The 23,456-nt window shown below is 30.2% G+C and overlaps 1 long non-coding RNA gene across 2 annotated transcripts in view; it reads left to right on the forward strand.

Moving 5' to 3' along the window:
• LOC121130392 (uncharacterized) overlaps positions 1-23,456 on the forward strand; it is a 308,177-nt gene that overhangs the window by 212,071 nt on the left and 72,650 nt on the right. For both annotated transcript variants that reach the window (XR_011783830.1, XR_011783831.1), the window contains one exon: positions 10,202-10,400. This is a non-coding gene — a long non-coding RNA (uncharacterized lncRNA). The remainder of the gene's footprint in view (positions 1-10,201; positions 10,401-23,456) is intronic.

Below are 23,456 nucleotides of genomic sequence, written 5' to 3' on the forward strand. Positions count from 1 at the left end.
AAAAAGAAATCCCCTTTGATGGAAATTTAACTTGACAACCCTTGCTCACGAATAAAGACTATGTTAGATTTCTTACCAAATGTAATGTTACCAGGGAAGCAAATTTTATTTTGCATTTTTTTAAAATACTTGGATAAATTTAACTAGCCTTAGGTCATAATAGATATGTTTTCTCAGACTGATTTGTGAAGATAATCCTAATATTCTAAAAATGGCACAGGAGAAAATTCAATTTTTACAAGTTAGTCCTTCTCGATCGTACCTTAGATTGTTTAAGATTAAATTTTATTTGTAGTTAGTAAAAGTAGAGATGCCTTGACTCTCTCACCGCCCCACCAACCCATTACAAAATCTGTACCGGATAAGTAAATTGATAAAAAAAATGAAAATTTGTTCATTCAGGACAATATTCATTGTACACTCAAGCTGTCGTAGATCATTTAAAAATTAGATGATGATTCTAACGATGCGACGAGATAATTTAAATAAACTGCATGGTTTGAGTGAAGAAATAACTATACGCTCTCAACAATTGATATTAATTTTATTTCGAAAAATAAGGTTATAAATGTGTATTTATTTAAACAACGAAGAATCTTTAATTTAAATATTGTTATATTTACGTATATGTTAATTAAAGTAAAGAAACTTCAAAATAAAGTTTCACTTAAAGTAATGGTCTCTTGATATTCTTCACATTGGCAATAAGTTGAATTGATTCTCATAAAAAAAACTGTTTTCATGGCTTTGACCCTCAAAGTACCTAACGTTGTATGTATGTAAAAATGTGAGGCACCGTGCAACCAGCACTGGCTTGAGTAATTGTTGTTGAAAAAACACTAAAATGCTGATTATCAAAACAAATACAGGTTTATGTTTTTACTGTTTATGAAGTCAGCAAATATTTGTTTCAAATGAATTCGGACTTCGGAAACCTTTCTCGCTTTTTATTATGGTTGTTACTCAAATGAATAATATTTTATGGAAATCTACTTAAAAATATGATTTGAATAACCAATAGATTTATAAGGAATATTTTCTGATATAATAACAGTCAGCATGGTTGCAAATTTAAAACATACAAGATTCAATCAAGTATTGGCAGTTACAAATATTATTTTTCATACCCTAAATTTTGCATACTGTTTTTTAATAACACATATCAACTTATTTTCAATAGACATTTATCAATTTCAGAAAGTAGGGTTACCTTCACAAACGGCCTAATTGATTAATGGGTTACGGATCGGGAATGGGAATGAACAAATAAAGGATAGAGTATTGAACGGTGTTCCTTTAGCAATTCATGCTTTCATCCCTATTTAGTTTTATTTCTCCCGCTTATTTTTTGTTCTCCACGAACAAGTAGAGGCGAATCAGAAAATGTTCCATAAATATTGACGTCTAATGAAAAAAGAGAAAAGATACTGAAAAAATTATTCAGAAAATGACTAATATTTCAGTAAAACATTAATTTTTATGTGTCATATTTATATGCAAACGAATTTCCAGACAAATTTCCTTTTCTAATACCTATATTGATTTTTTCCTTTACAGACTTTCATTATGTACTTGTTTAATGTAAATGGACATAGATTCAAATCGACCCATAAATATATCCGAGTCCGACAAGTACTTACACTTTTAACACCACAACAAATCCATTGTCTTTCATGCTTTAGTGATTATTTTATACATATTTTCCCCTATTTAAGAATAAAATAATAATTATGACACCTTTTGTAAATATAAATTATTTTTATGTAGCAATTAAAAAAAGAGCAGGAACTTCAAATTTCATATTTTTGTAATATTTTGTATATTAACATCAAAGACAACTCCTAGTTCCAATGGAGTAATTGTAATACTATAAGGCTTACATATACTAATCTGATCAATTAAAGAAACATTATAAAAATGAATGTATGAACGACCTCAAGCCTCATTCCTAACAAGAACCGAATTCTCAAAAACACTACAATTGACATCGGAATAATATAAACTTTTTTTTTGCGATCAGAGTAGATACATATTGGTACGAACTTTATGTTAAAGGTTTCCATGACTAAGAGACAATAATAAATATAAGTCTATAAACAATCCATATTAGTAGATCACTCCATAAGATATAATTAATTGATAGATTTATCTTCATAAAATCTATAACTATTTTGTTGAATATTATATTCTCAAATTTAGTTTATTGTATGTTAAAATAAAAAAGATGGAGAGCATTAAACATAAAAAAAAAGTAGATATCGCAATATGATTTTAATGAAGATCGATTAATTTAAGGCATTGTAACTTTAATCATTAAAGTAATGTATAAAATTTAAAAGTAAAGTAATATAATAATATGAAGAAGGTAATAAAAATATTAATTATAGTTTGGAGAAAATCGTAATTTTTACATTCATAATAGCGTTTTTTCACTCTATTTTGACAATGAAATTAACATAGCTAGGATTACTCGATTCAGATGGTCCGAAACGGTTATCTAGCTAATCCTCAGTTCCTGGGCAATGGAATAAGTGTCCCATGCCGGTCCAATTCGACGATTTTCATTAATTTTGACGCAAAAATACCATTTTTTTAAACCAAAGTAGCCTGAACAATCCCCCAAAAAGGACTAAGAGGTTATGTAACTTTGCTAAAGTCAGCTTTTTCTTTAAAAGAGTTTATTTTGGGATAAGAAACTGAAAATCAACATGCTAACCCTGACAATTTGAAGAATGTTTTGAAAGAGAGAAAGAATAACACTCGTGACGTTTCATTAAATCACCTAAAGTCAGGTGTGGCAAGCGAGGAGGGAAGAAGGAAATGGATAAGGACTTTTTTACAAGGATTATTCCAATGTCGAGTCTCAATTCTACTCTGAGTCCAACAAGGACTTACAATTATAACTCTGCAACAGATCCTAAAGTTTACTATCTTATTTTTGTGTGCACACACGCATGCTCAATCAGGGTTCGTATATAATTTAACTAGTAGAAAAATAAGTTCACTACTCAGGAATGAATAAATAATCACAACTGCAAAGGGAAAGAAAATTCATTCTTCAAGATTACCAATCCCAAAAACAAAAAACGGGCCATCTAAAAAATTATGACTAATTTATAACATTAGGGGAGTTGACTATATACATTATGTAACTCAATATTTATGGTCCTACAATGTAAATGATCCACACACGTTAACATTGCCATTTTATTTGAGATGCTGTATTCCTTTTTTTAAAGCCGAGAGGCATATCTTTATTCTAAATCAACGAAAACTCTAACTTAACTACACACAAATATTATAAGACTGTGGACAAAAAAGCAAAATAAATAAATAAAAATGAAACGACACTTGCATGTTTAATTCAAATAAGGTTAATGACTCAAGGAGAAAAATTAAAAAGAAAAACCGGGGAATCCAGAGATCTGATAAGTAAATCATGTCATGAAGGGAGGATTTCGACCTACATGTTCTGTCAAATAATCGTTAATAAACATTCTATATTGTGTATTAGTATTTCCTATCGATGGAGAAGGGCCTACTGATTGCTTGAAAGAAGGAATCATGGCTTTTGTTTCATACTTTGGAGATACACCACTGAATGTTCCACTTATCCTAATACTGTGAGGACGTTACAATGCACCTATCCCAGGGACCTAGCCTCATATCAAAGTTTATCCAGATCTCTTCCTCCACCATCTTCAGGATCAGGGTAATCTTTACACATTCATAGAATAGATATGAAACGAGGTCTCCAACTCTTGATGGTAAAAATAACAATTTTCTGCTTTGAATATGTCAGGGATTTGTTGAGATGCTGTATTACAAAGTGTTTTTACCCGGAAAATAATATGAAAATGACCTTATTTCCAAAAATTTCTGAGGTATAAGTATGTATAAGTTTGCCTGCACTTCAACTATTTTCTCTTTCTACCTCGAAATCGGAGAGAGCAACAGTGTACAGTTTAAATTGAATTATCGTAACATTTTACTATTAAGAAAACAACTTTACGAGCCAAGAGCAGGAGGAGAAGGATATCGAATTTTTAGAGATATTCCGACAGTTAGAGCTTTGGAGGATGAGTAAATTATATGAAAGGTGTCAGTAAGGAGACAAGGTTGCAAGTTTCTCTCTTAAGTAGTATTCGGAGGGTGTCAGAGGGTGGTGAAAGGGACTTGGAGAGATAGGATGGGTCTTGGACCCAGATCCAAAGTTTTCGTGTAGGTTATAAGTAAACTTGTATTATATGAAGAGGTCCGAGAACCGAATCGGCTTCGTATAGCCCAAACTTATACGATTCATAAAAAAGATCGGAGGAACTTTCCCGATATGAAATAGCTAGCGGTATTGCTTAATATCGAGAAAAAATATTCGACGCCACATTACAAAATACGCTGTATATTTTTGTTTTTAGCTAGGTAACGCCGTGCTCACAAACACGAAAATTGTCATTGTATTTGGTTGTCAGCTGTTCCTTCTTCTTTTCCTCTAATCAGTGTTCTTAAAATTGATTAGTTGAATGCAGACTAGTTTTTATTCTCTATTATTATTCAATAATCATTCCATATTTGAAAGAATTGGCGAACTAACAAAGGATTTTGCCCCTTTTTCTATTTCTTTTCGGATGAGGAGTTGCTAAATAAATTAAAGTTCCAATGTTATTACAATAATAAGTAATATTTATATTTTAACAGTAATAACATTGGGTCATTTATTGTTTCGGCATGACTATTGAGTAAAAATTTAACCATAATCAATTTTATTTAAGTCAGAGCTTTGGGTAAAAAACTTTTAAAATTCGATACAAATTTCTTTGTAATTTGGTTTTGGATCTGAATGTTCTAGTAACTCAAATTTACTTAAAATCCGAACCGACCCGGTCTGAGAAAAGGTAGGCCCGTCCTATCTTTAACAATGGACTGAGATATGCAGCCGGAGGAGATAAAATCTCCTTATGTTAGGCACTACGACTTTTTATTGTATCTTGGCCTCCTCCCTCAGTTCACAGATCAAGGCCGAGTCCCTCGCCTCCCCCTTCCCGAATTATCCATATGAAACGCACTCACAATCTCCTCTAGATACTTCATTATGATTATAATGTTTTTATAATTGAATTTCAATTATCCGCTGTCGCTCTCTCCAATTTTGACTTAGGAAAAGAAAGTATGACGTAAAGCTCAAAATTTGAGCCTTCAGCTACCACACGTTTTTTGAGACGAGGGAAAAACTCCAACAAACCTTATGGATTTTTCCGATCAATTTCGGTCCACTCCCTATTTATGAAGTCCTTGAGTTCAATTAAACTTGAATGGTGGACTTGTTAAGGCTTTGTCTTGGGGATAGTCTAAAAATCAAAATCAAAAGTATGTAAGTCTAGTGATGAGGGCCTCCTTTGACTAAATTTTTCAAATTGTTCAGAGCAGAACTTTTATGATTTTTCGGATGTGTGACAAGGAGCACCCTCTTGTTGCCAAACATAAGCTCCATTTGGAGAATTTTTGTCAATCCAGGGCTTAAAATCTCCTTGAGTACCTGAATTTAGGGATTGGAGTACATTCTTGGGCAATTGTCATGAAAAAAGTGAGGTGGCATTACATTACTATCTGACTAGATGGCACCAAAAACCATAACTGAGATGGGAAACTTAGTCTGAGTGGCTCATTCTACTCATGCAATCTCATGCACCTTCACTTTTCTGCCATCCATCACCATATCATGGATTTTATCAATGATTTCTGGAGTAGTAAACACAACGGAGCGTACAGAAGGTTCAGCGTCACTTGTGTCCAGAAGGTCACTCAGAAAATTTTGAAACCACTTATAAACTGTTCAAATCGAAGGTGCAGAGTGCCCATAATGTTTATCAAGCTTCTTTTTAGTCTCTTGAGGTGTTTGCCTTTCATAAAGTAATTTTTAATCAAGACACGAAATTATTCTTCTCCATTATTTAAAGATAACTCTACTTCCTCGATTCAAATGAATGCCAAACAGAAAGAAATATGACCGATCTGACTGAATGTTAATGTGTGTTTTTACAAGTGATACTACTAACTAAGCATAACCTCGATACGCGCCATTAGTGCCATCTCTCAGGCACTATTTTTGGAAATTATTTCTGTCGATATCCATCAAACAACTTTTCCTTGAATCTCTTATATTCATTACAAAAAAATTCAGGAAATACCAAAAGAACGAAATATGTCTTTGTGCTTTTGATATGCTCTACATCTAATTTCTTCTCTTTTAATCCCTGGTATTATTTATTCAGTTATGTCAAATGGTTATTTATCTATATTTTCATTGCTTAGTTTGTTTTTGTTTTATGGCTTTTAGTGACATATGTAAATCGTTTTTATTGATCTCTAAGATCATTTTATTTTGATGCACTTTGTCTCTGTATTTTATATTTATTGATAGTTTATGTTTGATGTTGATTGCTTTCCTACGAATGTACTATTAGTATATATTTAGTCTTCATGAAAGAAATAAACTAAAAGGTTTATTTTTATGTCAAACGTAGAGTTGTATTTGAGTAGTACTCGAACTCGAAAAATACTCGATATAAGTAAAGATGATTTTTTTTTCTGTGGAATTACTCGAACTCGTCCCAAATATCTTTTGAAAAATTTAACATAGTTTGAACTTGAACTAAGGAAACTTGAAATATTTATATGAATCTCTAGTAATTAAGTATTTACTTTTGATATCAAGGAATATCAAATTATTCCAGCAATATGCAAATGTATAAATAACTATTCCTAACAAAGGATAGTGATGGCCCCAGAACTTACAGGTTATATCAATAATATGAGTTATAACTAGTTCTCAGGGCTACCACACTCTACAGTTTATAACTGACAGTTTTAACTCCTTTGGCCAAGGGTCAAAAAATATTTTAATATCTTATAAACGTTGGATTGTATTTCAAAATCAATATTTAGAATTTCCCTGTACCTATTAATCATATAATCTGCTAAAATGTTGGAAAATTAGCATTTCATTACCTATTTAAGTTAGCCAAAAAATACATATTAATACCTGTAACTTCAGTTACTAGTGAAAGGGTCTTCTCATCTCTTAGGAAAATAGTTTCCAAGAAGAGAAACATGTTGAAATATTAGGTAACAAATATACTCCTTCACTTCAATAATCAAATAATTATTATATACCCTTCAGGTGTGTCGTAAATTGGATTTAAAATATCCAGAATTGATTGTCATAATAAAATAATGAGAAATAGATTTATTTTATCTATGAAAATAGGCATATTGGGGCTAATATGAGACTCTTCAATAGGATAAAGTATATATATGCAATCTCATGCACCTTCATTCTTCTGTCATCCATCATTATATCAATGATTTCTAGAGTAGTAAACACAACAGAGCGTCCAGAAGGTTTAACGTCACTTCTGCCCATAGGGCCTCTCAGAAATTTTGAAACCACTTATAAACTGTTCAAATCGATGGAATAAACGTCCTTTATAACGTTTATTAAGCTTCCTTTTAGTCTCTTGAAGTCTTTTATTTTTCATGAAGTAATGTTTAATCAACACACGAATTTTTTTCCCGTCCATTCTTTGAAAATCACTCCACTTCCTCGATTCAAAGAATGCCAAACATAAAGAAATAAGCCGATCTGGTTGAAAGTTGGTGTGTGTTCTTCCAAGAGATATTACTAACTAAAAATAACCTCAATACACACAAATAGTACCATCTCTCGGACTTATGCACAGACTTTTCAAATGACCCTTTTATAGGTGATCGTAAAAGGCCATTTAATTTTGTGAGGTCAATGTCAAGGTAACAAATAATGTACAAAATGCACAACCGACCATAATTTTCCGTGAATTAGCAATACATAATTCAATTTGATTTGAGACGGAGGTTTTGCGCTCTACCGCCTGCCCATTTTAGTCATTTTTGTTCTCACAAAATTCCCTATTTAATATCAAGTAATGGTTTGGTAATTGGAAATAAAGGGATCTTTAGAACTAAGATCCTGGGGTAGTTCTAATTTATTAGATAGCGACTCTAAATGAAGTAGAAACATGTCATTTAATATAAAAAGCGTTCCTTCTTAGTCAGCATTAAGTCTGAAATATTTGCATACAGAATAAAAAAGATTATTCCTTTAATTTAATAATAAATAAACACATTTAATATGAAGACAGCACATTTTGAAATAATGTGCGTTTCAATTAAATGAACACATATCGAAAAAAATTTTTTTAAATATATATTTAAAAAAATATTTATCTTATATTAAATTATTGCAATATGGTAAGTAAATTATAATAAACTATTAAAATGGAGTTTAAGAGAAAAAACCTGCTTTCACTTTTTCAAAGGCTTTTTTGTTTCTTTTCCTCTCAAAAAAAAAAAAAAAAAACTTGATAGAAAATCCTTACTATTCATATTAGTGTTGGGGTTGAGTCTTCAAACCTTAGACCGGTCTGAGAGCGATATAACTTTCTAATATTGATCTAATTCGACTTAAGTCTCGTAATCAAATTTGATCTACAACAGAGTTCTTCGGTATATGGATATTATATATAGTAAACATGTAATGGATGATGTAATCGGTACTTTCAGCTTGTTTATGTTACTAAAAAAATTGCCTGCCTATGATGTAAATATAATTTTTCGCTATGAAAAAATCAAGAATCAAAATTTTCCTTTGTAAAAAAAAGTCATTAAATTTCTGAGTTACCCCAGACTAACATTTTGCAGACGCCCATGTCAATAAGGAATGATACACGTTTTTTATATATTGTTCTGTATTTTTTTGTTTGGCATTTTCCGTTTTTTTAAACAACAAAAACAGACTGTCACACTCACTTACGGAAATATATCTTTTAAAGTTTGTTGATACCCTATTTTCCTCAACGACATTTTTTTTCTACTTTTAGTCGATGGAAAAGTAACTATACCTAACTTGGTACTCGAAACGGTACGAAAATATTGGTATCGTGACAATACTAGTCTGCACACACACACACACAAAAAACAACAAAACTTGTTTTATAGAGAAAATAAATAAATTTGTAAATCGAAAATAATTATATGTGTTATCCCGAATTAAAAAAATTAAATTGGCCCCATATAAAGTCTTAACACTTATACATATTAATTCAGTAAGTATTTTATTTATAATGATATACATGGTGCGCAAGCTATCTATGATCACCACTTTTGTACGCTCCCTTGGGCAAACGCAAGTACTAACGTGCTGTTTTTCTTATTAGATAGCTTGTTAAAATCTACATCGGCTGAAGAAAAAATGGAATAAATTCACGAATTTTGATGTACCCATCGTCAGACCATTTCCGAGCACACGTTATGATGTTTGGAATAGTTCGCTCCGAAGAGCACGTCATGCTTCTTTATGGGGTCTCTCAATGCACCAGGGGGAATATTGATGCCTTTCTGGACGTGTTAGAGACCAAGGTAAATCCCTGCATAGGGGTTTACCTTGGTTTCTAATTGATTGACATGGTTGTCAATGGGAGACCTTACATTTGGCAGCAGGATTCTACTCACTGCCACTCCTCGAAAAATAGTCTCATAAGGCTCCAATACAATTTTGACGACTTCATCTTAACGGACTTTTGTCCATCAACCTAGCCAAATCTGAGCCCGATGGATTTTTTGTGTGTGGTGCAATCGAACGACCAACCAACAAAGCAATTAGAAACACTAAAAAAAACTTATCAGTGGTATTTGCCAAGGATTGAATGTTGAAGACCTGCCCGGTCTTTTGGCCTCGTAATTGAATCTGGAGGTGATTTTAATCGACAAATTTAATCACAATCAGTCAAGCTTCAGACACTGGCTTTATTTTTAAAATCTGATAGCTGGGTGGAGAGAAAATTGTGTTCGAAAAAAATCCTTTTCGTGGGGCCGATATATTTTGCATCCTGTGTAACCCAATGCAAGTAAAAGTTGGTATTTTTAAATGATTATGATTCTCAGTATATTTTAATCAATGAAGTTTTTATAATTTCACGCTTAAGTACGAACTTGATTGGGTTATACTCATGTATATTCTCTTTAAAAATAGAAAATTTCTGCTGGGAATAATTAAACAAACAACTTTCGAAAAGTTTTTTGTCTTTCCTACAAATTTATATTTTAAAATAATACTTTTGTGTTAAAATAGAAATTTTTAGTCCTCACACACTGTCAACTTTTTTTCAAGGGAACTATGGCATCCAAGATCCCTGGATTTTAATCCTTTGACTACTTGTTGTAGTTGTGAGCATTTGTAATGCATCATAAGAATTTTGAGAGCCAGAAGGTTTTGGTGGCTAAGACATGGCACCAAATCGGTGATGAAGTTATCTGTACCTCCGTCAAGGACTTTTGTCCCCATCTGACGCCAAATATGAAGACTGGAGGTAGGCATTTTGAATTAAATTTTGATATATTATTAAAGAAAAAAATAAAATTATGTGTATTAAGTTAAAATGTCGTAATTTAGAAAATAAACTTGGAATTTACGTGTTTCTGGATTAATCTCATTTCTGTGCATTCTGTATATATTTTATAAACTTGTTGTACCGGTATAAAATATTATACACCTTGATTTGAATGATTTAAGGGGTCAAATATGTGTAATCCCCAGTTGTAGTTGTTGAACAATATAATCAATCATATATATAAAAGACATGGAATCGAATCAAATATAGCTATTTTTTTTCTGTGCCTTGTACCAAAAGAGTCAAAACGGATGTCAAATGATCAAATGTAGTGATTCATAGACATTTATATACATTGAAAGAATGGGGAGAAAATTCCTGCTCTAATAGTCAATAAAATACATTTCCAACTTGGTTTTTCTTTATAGCTACTTTTATCTGCATAAAAAGTAACATGGAAAAAATATTAATGTATTCAAATCTTTTGCAATTCAACTAGTTTATTGCTTATTTTTAAATATACATACAAAAATATAATATTAACATAATATATGTATGATAAGAGTACAATTTGTAATATGTAAGTGTGCAATTCTAAGGACATCTTCTACGAAATGTGTTACAACCCAACAATAACTATTTTTTTCTCCAGTGACCCAATAATGAGATTAAACTACAAAAATGTATATCTACACACCATAGATTACATTTAAGGTTACATACTCAAAGCTCGAATTTTGATAGATATTTTAATAAAAAGTAGGCTCCATTATATTTTAAAAACACAAGGGAAATTTTGAACAAATTTATTGAAAACAATAATATTTTTTACCCTCAAAACAATCCCCAAATTAAAAACAGGTTTAATAAAACTTACGCAAAAGTGGTTTTATTATTTCTTTATCTATTTCTGAACTGGATATATTTCGATTTTTAGACTAAAAGGATGAAAAACGATACGGTTCTTTAGACCCTTATAATTTATTCATAATACACAGTGATGAGAAATATCATAGCATATATTATAGAAAAATAGTCAATGTATAATTTAAAAAATATACATTTCCCAGGATTTTTGTTTCATTTTGTTGTCATACCATTTTTTATTGGGGTATTAGGCAAATAGTCAATATTATCATCCTTTCCCGATTTCAATGCCATTTGAACGTCATGGCTCGTAAAAGGGAGATTGAGGCAATCTATGGAAGATAATAATTAGATTATAATTATATCCATGATTTGTATGAAGTCTCCGAGTACGAGCTTATACATCGTGGGAAAACATGGGAAACATTTTAATTGTTCGTGGGTCAACCACATACTTTTTTTTTTTTTTTTTTTTGCATCTTCGAATAAGTGCACATAACAATAACATTATACGACAATTCAACTAGAGGAAATACAAATGTTTGGAGTCTAGTCTTGAATACAGTAGTCATTTCGATGAATACATACATGAGAAAAGTATATGGAAAACGAGAGAAGATTATATAGTCATTATTAAGTCCCAAACCTCCGAATGGTTCATAACTCAATTAATGAGATATACTCAAAATAATTTATAATAAATTAATTAGTTCATTAAATGTATATTATCATATTCTATTGATTGATTAATAAAACTATAATTTATAATATTGGAAATGACATCTTAAATAATACAATCAATAATAAATTGAATATACAAAGGAATGGTTAATTGTTAGTTCTTAAAACCTGGGGGAGACAACCATTTTGTATTCTTAAAAAAAAAGAAAAGATGAACTATCAAGGGGTGATATACTTATTCCAACAATATACTGAATAGTATGATTTCAATCCTTTTTAAAACGTGTTCTCGTTTATGAATTTGCCTCAATTTGAATTTATATTTATAAACTATTATCATTGATTTATTGTAACATCTTCAATTACAACTATTGAAGTAGTCATATTAATTACTCATTATCATCTGATTTCATTAATAATAAAATTACATAAAAATATATTGAGTAATCTTTAATTCATTTGTTATCTTTACATACTTTCATAGATATATATCATCATCAGAGTATCATTTTGATTATAACAAAATAAACATACATCATATGAACAATATAACATACATCAGTAGAGATTCACATAATATGAAAGCCCGGCATGTTACAAAAAAAGAAAAACAAGAAACTCTAATTAAAGTGGTAACACTGACAACTTGAAGAATGTTTGGGAGGAGAGCAGCTTAGCTGTCATAACGTTTCATTAAATTAGTTGTGAGTATCTGCAGAATGAAGGAAATAAGCACAAATCCCACTCCTTAATCTAGCAATGATATAGGCAGAAAGGACTAAGACTTTGATCCTCAATTTTACTCCGAGATCAACAATCACGTACACTTATAACTCTACAACCAATCATCAGACACCTCTGTTAAACTTTGTTGGCAGAAGTAATAATAAATTATTTAAATAAGAAGCTACATATTCTAACTTAACATTGTTGCATTTACAATCTGAACTTATTCTTCACCATATTACTTTCAAAACTATTTATTATCTATTTCACGGACAGTTTGATATTTAGTATACTATCCCTAATTGCCAAAATCCGTGTAAAAAAAAAAAAAAAAAAAAAAAATAGAGCAAAGGTTTTCCCCAATATATAGTTCCTAAATTTTAGTAAAAGTTAATTGTATTTTTAGGCATAATAGAAAGAAAAAAGAAAATTTGAAGTCGACGTTATGGTATGAGAGAGTCTTTCATATTCATCCTTTATCATGCTAATCGGGTTGAATTTTTTAGCTCACCCGTTCTTTTGGAGTTGTTAACTTGGTGAGTGAATTTTCTTTTCTACTAGATATGATTGATCATTGATATCCTAGGTGTGTTTAAAAATTAAGGTGATTTTTCAAATTTCACGGTCAAGGTACATTTGGTATGCTCGATTTTGATTTATATTTTAGTACACTCCCCACGAATAAATATTTACTGTTACAGGTACATAATATGTTTAGTATGTTAAAAAAAATGCCTTGTTCCATCATACTAAGGGTATGAGAATACGCGGGAAAAAGTGTTTGGATGTCTCTAGTGATTGTTTACCAAAGAAACATGATATTTCTTCCGTTGTTCTAGCCTATAAACTCTGCACTTCAATCAAAATAAGAAATAGTGTGACATCTTATTATTAAGCACTCTGACTATATCATCGACTGAGGATTGAAAACCCTCCCTATCTTTCTTCTTCTCTATATGTTCTAGAAATTGATTTATTTTTGATATGGTTACTAAAAGCATTCTCTGCCTATTTTTTCATATCATTTTCATACATGTAAAAAAAAAGAAAACTATCCCTAAAGCTAATTCCTCTTTTACTTAAAAATACCTTTCTTTAAAATTCTTTATCTTTCCAAAATTTCATTTGCCGTAAACTCATTATTTTTATAAAAACTCTCTCCCAAGAACGTCTTTTGATTGATGTATCTAATATACCAGGTGGCAAATTGAAATTTTAACAATTACTTTTTCAATAATTAATGAAGTTTGAGTAATGTAATTAATTCATTTTTCGATATATTAAAGTATAAGCAATTAGTTACAAAAAAAATAAAAATTATTGAGCTCTTTAGCTTACGTAATAGTTGAGTAAATGACACTTGAACGTTATCGACGAATTTTCATTCCACAGTCCAAACAGTTGGGCTTTTCCAGGATGACCGTCTACGCTGTTAGAAATTCCGAAACGTTGGAGATGAAGAAGGGCTCTGTCCAAAGTTGTCTGAAGAAGTTAAAGAATATAGTGCAGGCAAGTCCTCTCAAGTAGATGAGGGCTCATGCAAGAGATTTTGGGGTTTCACACCAGACTATATAGAAAGCTAATTAAAAAGAGGGTGGAAAGAGCCTTGTGAGTGTGGAGAGGCTACTTTTAACATAAGCAAGGAAAGAAACTCATCTCCTCTGTTAATAGACTCTTCCGAATGAGTCTTTTTAGTTCTTTGGAACTCTTTTTTGACATTTTTCCCTTCTCCCTACACCACTGATGTTAACTGCTTCGATTACACCTTCTGGATGTATGTCGATAAGAATGCCTGCAGTGTCCGCCATCCAAACTCCGAGACCCTCAAACCTACTTTCAGCCAGCATTTGGATGCCATGACTAAAGACTGCATCTGCAGTGTGTTCCAGCCTTCTGTCGCCTCCTGGAAGCCATCATTGCCACTAAGGGTTACATTAATGATTAAGAGTTCAGTATATTGGATTTATATTATTGAAATTATATTGTTAATTATTTTTTCTATTTTCTAAAACTAGTTCCTGCCATACCATTCTTTCTGAGACTTTTTCAGCCCAATTAATTGCTTCATTTTTTCATCGAATAGGCTTATATCCGACACTTTTAGCTTGATATTTTCATATATCTTCCTTACAAAAACATTTCTAACATTATATTTCAATGTTGTCCCTAAGCAAGGAAGTCTACAGCATTAGTCATAAGCTTCATTGCCCGAAGATAATAATAAAAAAAAAAACTTGACGCATAATGAGGAGGTCGAAACAAGTATTATAAACTTAAACTTGTATAGATGAATACATAAAAGATAATGTTCCATGAACACTAAATCACGATTAAAATTATGGTGCATCTTTTATGTTGGAAAATTAAAATGCTTTATGCATTCAAAGTAGTTATAATTCAAATAACGGCTAAATCATAAATTCAATAGAGTAGAACGAAGCTTTTCCGTTTATTTTTATAATACTTTTTCAATGTCTTATTAAGTCATCCATTATAAATTATAATGTTACTAAAGGTTTAAGGGGATATAAAAAAGTTAGAAACTCTTCGAAAAAGGTGATATGGGTCCCCTCAACTCAAAATCAAGTTAAATTGTTTAAAAAAAAAAGAAAAAGAATGGGGAGTACATTTGTATTCTTGGATGAATAACGCAGGGGAACAATTAGGGCGGGGTTTTTTGTACAAATAAATTGAAGACAATAATTTAATTTATCTAGGAGCAAAGACTCAAAAACTGAACTCAGTTTTTATCTTAGTCATGTGAATACTGAAATATCTAAGATTATAGTAATATAAGACTGTTACCTTTCAAAGTCCAATTTTATTTTTAAAACAATCCTCAACTTTCTTTATAAAAGGATTTATAAAACACATATATAGGTGTTTTTATGATAGAAAAGTGTTTTAACGGATTCTTTATTTTGTTTTAAATTCGGTATATTTCCAGTTTTAGCCTGAAAAATGACAATTGATAAGGAATATCACAGCTCTTACTATAGAAAAATATTCAATGTAATGAACCAAAAACTAAATTCGGATTTTCTCATTTCCTTCATTTTTGTTAAATATTGTTTTTTTTTCTTTATGGAACCTACGCAGATTGAGCTCGGTAGGTTAAATTATCCAGAGTATATTGAGCTAGGTCGCTCTATACTCTTTTTTCTTTCAAATTAGTGAAACAAAATATGTCCTCAGTAAAACAATAGTACATATATGGTCAAAGTTACAGAAAAGGTCGTAAGACCAAAACATATTTCTAACAAATTAAAAATTTATTAAGGGGCGTCTGCAAGGGGTGAACTGGAAAGACTATAGCACCCCTAAATTGAGGAATTTTTGCCTATTTTATGAATTTGTTCTTTTCATTGGCAAATTATGCAGCAGAGTGCAAAATTTATTATTCGAGTTATTCACAAAAAATATAATTTTTTGTGAATAACTGTGGATTTTTGATTTTTTTTCGTAAAATTTCACGAATAAAATTTCTTTCTAAAAATTTAATTTTCAGTGAGTAGCAATGGATTTTTTTTTAAAAATTAAAATTATAAAATTTTATTTTTTGTCAACAGCTGTGGATTTTTAAAATTTTGTACAAAAAAATTATATATTTGAAATTTTTTATCAAAAAATTTAATTGTTTCTAGGTAATTGGGAATTTTCATATTTATCAGTTCAACATTTGGGTTACAATATACTAAAGAAATGAAAAAAGGGTCATGAGCTAAATTTCAATCAATTCCAATTGACGTTATTTTGTACATAAAAATATTATTTTTGTTGAAATTATTAAAAAAAATATATTTATTTGTAAATTTAGTAAGCTCAATTGATTGTTTTTACAAAAAAGCTTTAATTTGAAGTATATGGACAGTATTCAAGAAAAAACTCAATTGTTTGTTTAAAATATGTAAATTTTCAAAATTTTAGGGTCGTTGAAACTTTTATTAAATGTTTTTGTTCAATTAGGAACCTTTTTTTTTAACCTACGCCATTTACTTTGCTTACAAAAACATGTTTTTATAGTCAGTATAATGAGAGTTCATGCAATATATCTCGAGGTTTCACACCAGAATGTCCAGAGAGCTGGGTGTAGAGGTCACTTTTGACACCAGCAATTAAAGAAGCCCTATTTCCTCCGTTGCAAGACTATTTTGAACTTTTTTTTGTCACTTTTGGCCCCTTACAGCCCTGATACTAACCCTTTCGATATGCCTCTAAAAGGTATAGTCGAGGGAACGGTGGCTGTCATCCAAATACACTAAGAGCCGCAAATATTCTATTATATCTAAAATGAAGCTAACGCTGTATATATGTTTCAATTTTATTTTTTTTTTAACTTATCAATTTACTCTGAAAAAGCTAATCAAAAAACCAAGCTAAAAATCTCTTTCAAATGAATTAAGAATTAAAAAGATACCTTGCTAATAAAAAACACCCTATTTATTTTTTTGTCAGCTATCGATTCCGTCGTCTCACTTGATACGTGGTGGCTATTTCATAATTTATTCTTTTGACAAATAAACAAAGTAATAAGTTATTCTATACGTATGGTCTATTTCTAAAAGGACAGGAATACTATTTCTTGTTGATCCCTCGTCGTTTATATATAAATATGATAGAGGCATGGGAAAATTGATTATCCAAGTTTTTTGACAATATGGGCAAGGACTTCTACGCGAAGGGTATTATGATATTGAATTCACGTTGGCAAAAAGTTATCGAACAGAATTTGCCTTAAATCAGACGATGATAGCACTTCTTACAAAGCATTTAAATAAAGCAAAACGTAATTATTTTTCAACTCATATGCGTTGCCAGTTCTTGTTGGTCTAATGAAAAGTCTCAACAAAGGATAATTTAAGCACCTTTTCTAGAATTATCATTTGTTGTACAGAGGGTTCAAACATTATCACTACTAGGATATTAAATATATATATATTCATAATTAGAAAATATTTTTTTGATGATATATGTTTTAAGATTTATTAATTAAAAGTGGCAGTACCCGGCATTTCCCAGAGCTACTAGGCGTTGACGAATATACAAATTTTGTTTTGATCATATAAAAGATCATTTTGACCCCCCCCCCAACAAAAACCTTAGCGTTATTCTTCGCTTTCATGAGTACATTCACACGTAGCTACCCGCTCAATACTTAGACATTCTTCCATAAAGAATAAAAAAATTATAATAAAAAATGGAGAAAAAAAAAGTGTACAATTTGATGATCCAAGAGTACTTTAGTTCGTTTCTAACCCTCATATAATGTCACATTCATTTTTAAATTTTTTTATATAAAGTACTTCACCGCTTTATTCTTTTTTAATATGAGTTGAACTAAATGTCTGCAAGATTTCATTCATTTTATAGAGTGCTTCTTAACTATTATACCCCCTTTTTTTATTTGTACTGTATTGTTATATGAATCAGAGAGCACTCTATACAGTGCACCCAGTCAGCTGTTATATTCATACCGGCTCAGAAAAAGGATTAATTAATTTTATCATTAGTAAATTCTAAATTATTTTATATATTATTTCGATGTACAAAAACCCTATTGTCAGATAGTTACATTTTTGTGTATAAGTCATATTCTATCCTGCTATCAAATATATAATAAATAGAGTATTGGTAACTGATTATGATTTTTTTAAAGTTACCTCTTAGCGTCTGTAGACTTCTATCGGAATATCTGGGATTTCCCAAACTGATTGTTGTAAACAAACAGGTTGCTTGTCCCCATATCTCCATACAAATAAATTAATTCCAGATATTTATTAAATGTTTGCCATAATAGTATATTATATATTAAGGTATTTTATTAAAAATAATAGTTAAAAAGTGACATAATAATAATACGATTGGTTTAGACAATTAGCAAAAAAAAAAAAAAAAAAAATTTAGATTTCTTATTTATGAGTTCTCTTTTATTTAATTTTTTATATTGTTGGTTCCTTTGGCTATTCAAATTTTTCAATTTAAAAGTCAAGTTTCAAACTTCTTCTTATGATTAGTTGTCGAACTATAATTGGTCTGCATTAAAAACTATTCCAACTAGAATGAAAGTAGAGATTTTTTTAAAGAAAATTCGATGTTTTAAATATGCCACACTATACCAGGAGTCAGAATAATTCCAACACTGCGTTATGCCAAATCTGCGGTGTTTGAAACCATCTTATACGCGAGCTCTTCTAAGTATATTGAAATTTGTGTGTCAATCTTGATGAATACTTCAACCAAAAGAAGACAAAAGACTCTCATACTCTCCAAAGTGGCTCACATATGATTAATAGAAACTTAAATTACATAATTTTGACTGTCATAAAAACGTAATTTAAACTTTTATCTGTAAAAATAAACATTTTCGTTTCGATCATGTATATTTACAAAGACTATATGTAGGCATAAGAAAAAACTAGAAACAAGTATTTTCATATCCCAGTTTGCTCTTAAGAAAAAGATTGCATTCAATTGATTCTCCATCAGTGATGCCCTCTGAACACTTACAATGAATTTCATAGTACGCAAGGGGACAAACTGCAGATGAATCGAAGGATGTTTTTCCTCGGAGTCGAGGTCCATTCTCGACATTGATTATTGCAACCTTCAAATCTATTTTTCTTGAGCTAGGGTGAAATTTTTGAGGAGTTATCTTGCTCCATGCTGACAAGTATCATAATAAACTTGTTTGGATAATACAAAACAGAAAAAAGAACTCGAGACTCCCATTAAATATAGAAAAGTTCTAAGAAAACAGAGCAAATTTACGAGCCCACAAGCCTGAGTTAACACCCTTGGTTATAACTAAGTCCTTGCTGGACTCAGGTTAGAGTTGATGATCGACATCGCTGTAATTCCTGCCTATATTATTGATAGATACAGAGTAGAATTGGTGTTTATTTCCTTCATTCCATATCTGCTCGTAGCTAATTTAATTAGTCATGACAGTTAAGTAGCTCTCCTGCCCAGCATTCTTCAAACTATCAGAGGGGCGACCATCATTTTCGGTTTCTTTTTTTATTTAAACATAACGGCGATAATATAATTGTCATCTATGCCCAGAACTGGTGTTTAAACCTATCTAACACTACTCTCCAGTCAATAACATCATCACTAAATTGAACGAAAAAAATAAATAAAGAATGGATGTAATTCGGGTTCCTATTATAGACTCATATCAAAAATGACTTAGTTAGTATTGAATAGTAGCATTATATTAATTCAATTCTGCAGTATTTTGAATCAAACATGAAACTATATACCATTTTTTTGATGTTGTTTGTTATTGTCGTAAATCAATATTTGTTTAAAGACGCTACTATAAATCTTGCGTCTTCTTCTTTTCATAAAGATTTTCACATTAAGGAAAAGATACAAAAAAAAATCTTACTTTTTAAAAGAGTCTTGAAAATATAAAAAATAAAAAAGTATGTAATAGGCTTCTTTGCAAATTTCATGTTGATATTAAAATGAATGAAATAACAAACAATGCAGAATCAGTTAGTTAAAGAATGGAGTGATTTATTCACTTTATGTTCAACAGGGAATTCTTAGAATATGAATCATATTTAAACTACATATACAATATGGGATTGAAGTTATTTAACTTTTGAAATAAAGACCTGGAAAAACCACAGCAAAAATTCCATAACTGTGCATTCAAACTATTCTCCCAATTATTGCTAGCAATGGAAAATTGCCTGCTGCTGAAAATTGCTCGCAGTAATACTTTCATAATAAAACAGTCATAAACCAGACGGTCTGGAGGGCCAGAAAACGTGTTTTTTCATTGGAATAGTGTGTTCCCGTGGATTTATTATTTATTCTATATTTATCATTTTATCTGTTAATAACATCAGGTGTTTTTATCACCAAAGAAAATTTCAAACGTTTAAGATAATTTAGGATGAGTTTACAGGGCTAGGGACGAAAGGGCTCCTTGCAATGGGGGTTTCTCGCCCAATTCAGTCATTTTCGTTCTGGGATTGGCCTCAAAGGCCTCTCAGACAGCTTTTGCAAGTTACTTTGCTTAGACTAACACCTTGTTATTTATCTTTAAAAAAAAGTGTTATGTATCTTGCTAGAATATAAATACAATACTTACATTCTAAATTTAAATTTATATTATATTTGAAAGATAACAAATAAGAAAAAAAGAACAAAAGGTTTTCCTGTTTTTATTTTCTACACTGAAGTTTAATAATGTCTGTTATATTTAATAAACGATCTAGGCACGATCACATATTGCTCTCTACAATCAAGGAAATTAGAGTGACAAAAAAATTATAAAATATGAAAAAAAAAAAAATAATGATTTGATTATAAAGCATGTTTAAAAAATAATACACCATTTTTTTTTTTTGATTCATAGATGTTTAGAAATTGCAATTGTGTTAGAGGTAAAAGATAACAAAATTTGCTAAAATTTGGTATTTTTGTTCAACTTACCTAGTTGCAGTACCCGAATTAGGTTTTGCTGATTCTGACAAGGATTTTTAATTTCGGTGGTGACTGTATCACTCTTGTATACACCAAAATTATAAATGATACCGGTCCAAAGGGAATTTGTGTGATGATAACAAAAAGTGATAATACGATTTTTCTCCTAAAAAATAAACCAAGAATGGTTTTATATTCATAGTTTATTGCTCTTCAATTTATATTATTTAAATATTTCAATTATTCTACTGTACGACCCGATATTTAAGGTTAATTATTATGAAAATATCCCACTAAATAAAAATTAAGCTATGGTAATTGTTACTCCCACATTTAATAGGAGGCGATTCTTTAAGTGCAAGGAATAAAAGCTGTAGAAATAATAACACGAGAAAAAACTGTACCTCCACTGAAATTCAATTGAAATTGTTCAATTTTGTTCATTTTAATTTGTATCTTTTCATTGTGTCATTCATTACTTTTACTTAAATAATGAGATCCTAATTAGGTATGAACTTTGACTAATTTCAAATTTGGAAATTCAGAAAAGGTTTTTTTTTTCCTCTTCATATCTCACAAATGAATAAAGAATATTTAATCTGGTTTAATGTTTCACTTTTTGAAATACAAATTTACTGACTTACCATATCGAGACTGTTAGTTAAACTTGTATCATATAATTGCAGTATATATGTATAAATTAAATGGGAGGATCACATTGCTGAATGATTGGGAATATTAGAAGTAGACATTCTTATAATTTGAAATGAAAAATTTATCAATTTTATAGATTAAGATGCACTTTTAGTTTAGATAATACGATATTTATTATATTCCCTATTAAATTTGATTTTGCTGTTTGCTTGAAAATCATTATTATCAATTATTGAATAAAGAATTTCGGCGTTACTGATGGTTTCGATTTATATTATTAAATATTATGGAATTGAATGCAAGAAATAAAGACTATTATTTCACATTTCCCCGACTTTTAATTTATGGAAATAAATTGATCTAGACTAAAAGACAGAACAAAATTATTTCTTTACATTCTCAATGTTGATAATGTTTTAAAATTAAAACAAAATTATATATAAATTTAATAATATATAAAATTAATATTTGGTTTATTAACAACTATAGTTAATTATACAAGTACAACATAAATATAAACTTATTCCTTTACAATAGGTTCTTATTCATAACCATTTATTATGAATGCAGAAGGTAGACAACAAATAACCTCAAACAAGAATACTTTTCTAATTCCTTGTATAGATTATGACTTGTATCTTGTGCAAATAAATTTATTGCACGATTTTTTGTAATGTTTTTTAATTGCAATGTGTGCAATATCCATATTTATTTATCTCCTTCTCAAATATTTCCTGTGCAAATTACATCTATCACATGAAAACCACTTCTTTTTTATTCTTCGTGATTTAAACACATCAGGAAGTTCTCCATCTGGATCAAAAGATGTTGCTAAATACGTATTTGTGCTATCAACGTCACATGATGTACCTGTTCATAAAAAATAAGTAGATTAAAAAAATGAAGTTGACGGAGGAACGAAATCGTTATGATTAGAAGTAGATGGAAGTACAAAATTGTTATCTTGAGAAGAAAAAATATTAATTAATTTTGTGTCGGATAAGTTAGATTCCTTTTTTTTAGACTCTAAGAAAAACCTCGTTTTTTCATTACAAGAGACCAAAGGAACATCATTCTTAATTAGATATTCCATTATTTCCTCCGGTAGTTTATTTTTTATCAAAATATATTCTTCAGGAATAGATAATGGCAAATCACAGTCATAATCAGAAACAACTCTTCCCGGTTCAGAAATATCATAATCCTTCATTAGGTTCCCTAGATATATTTAATACCTTCCCTCCTTTCATTTATATTTCGATTGTACAGGTTATTAGATGGATTTACAGTCAATTTATGATGTTTATGTTTAAACCAATCTTTAAATAATTAGTATATAGTCACTGTACTGTAGATCTCCCTATAGCCAAAAGGAAAGACAAACTTGCCACACAAATTCTGTCCGCTAATTTTGAATTTGATATTCTGATTTTCCTAATCCAGGACAGGAAAATGTCCTCACACATAGGCTTGATGACTCAATGGAGAAATAGAAGACATTTCTATGCATTGATCACGCAGATAAGAAATGTCTTCGTGGCTAAACCAATTAAAATAAAGAGTTTTATTTACAAAAGTATCCAAAGATCCCAGAAAACAAGAACAACCATTTTTGAGGAACCTTTTAATTCCTTGTCCTTCTTCCACATCCACATCGCAGAATGTTAC

This window comes from Lepeophtheirus salmonis, chromosome Z (assembly GCF_016086655.4).
Source record: "Lepeophtheirus salmonis chromosome Z, UVic_Lsal_1.4, whole genome shotgun sequence".
NCBI classification, from domain to species: Eukaryota; Metazoa; Arthropoda; class Copepoda; order Siphonostomatoida; family Caligidae; genus Lepeophtheirus; species Lepeophtheirus salmonis.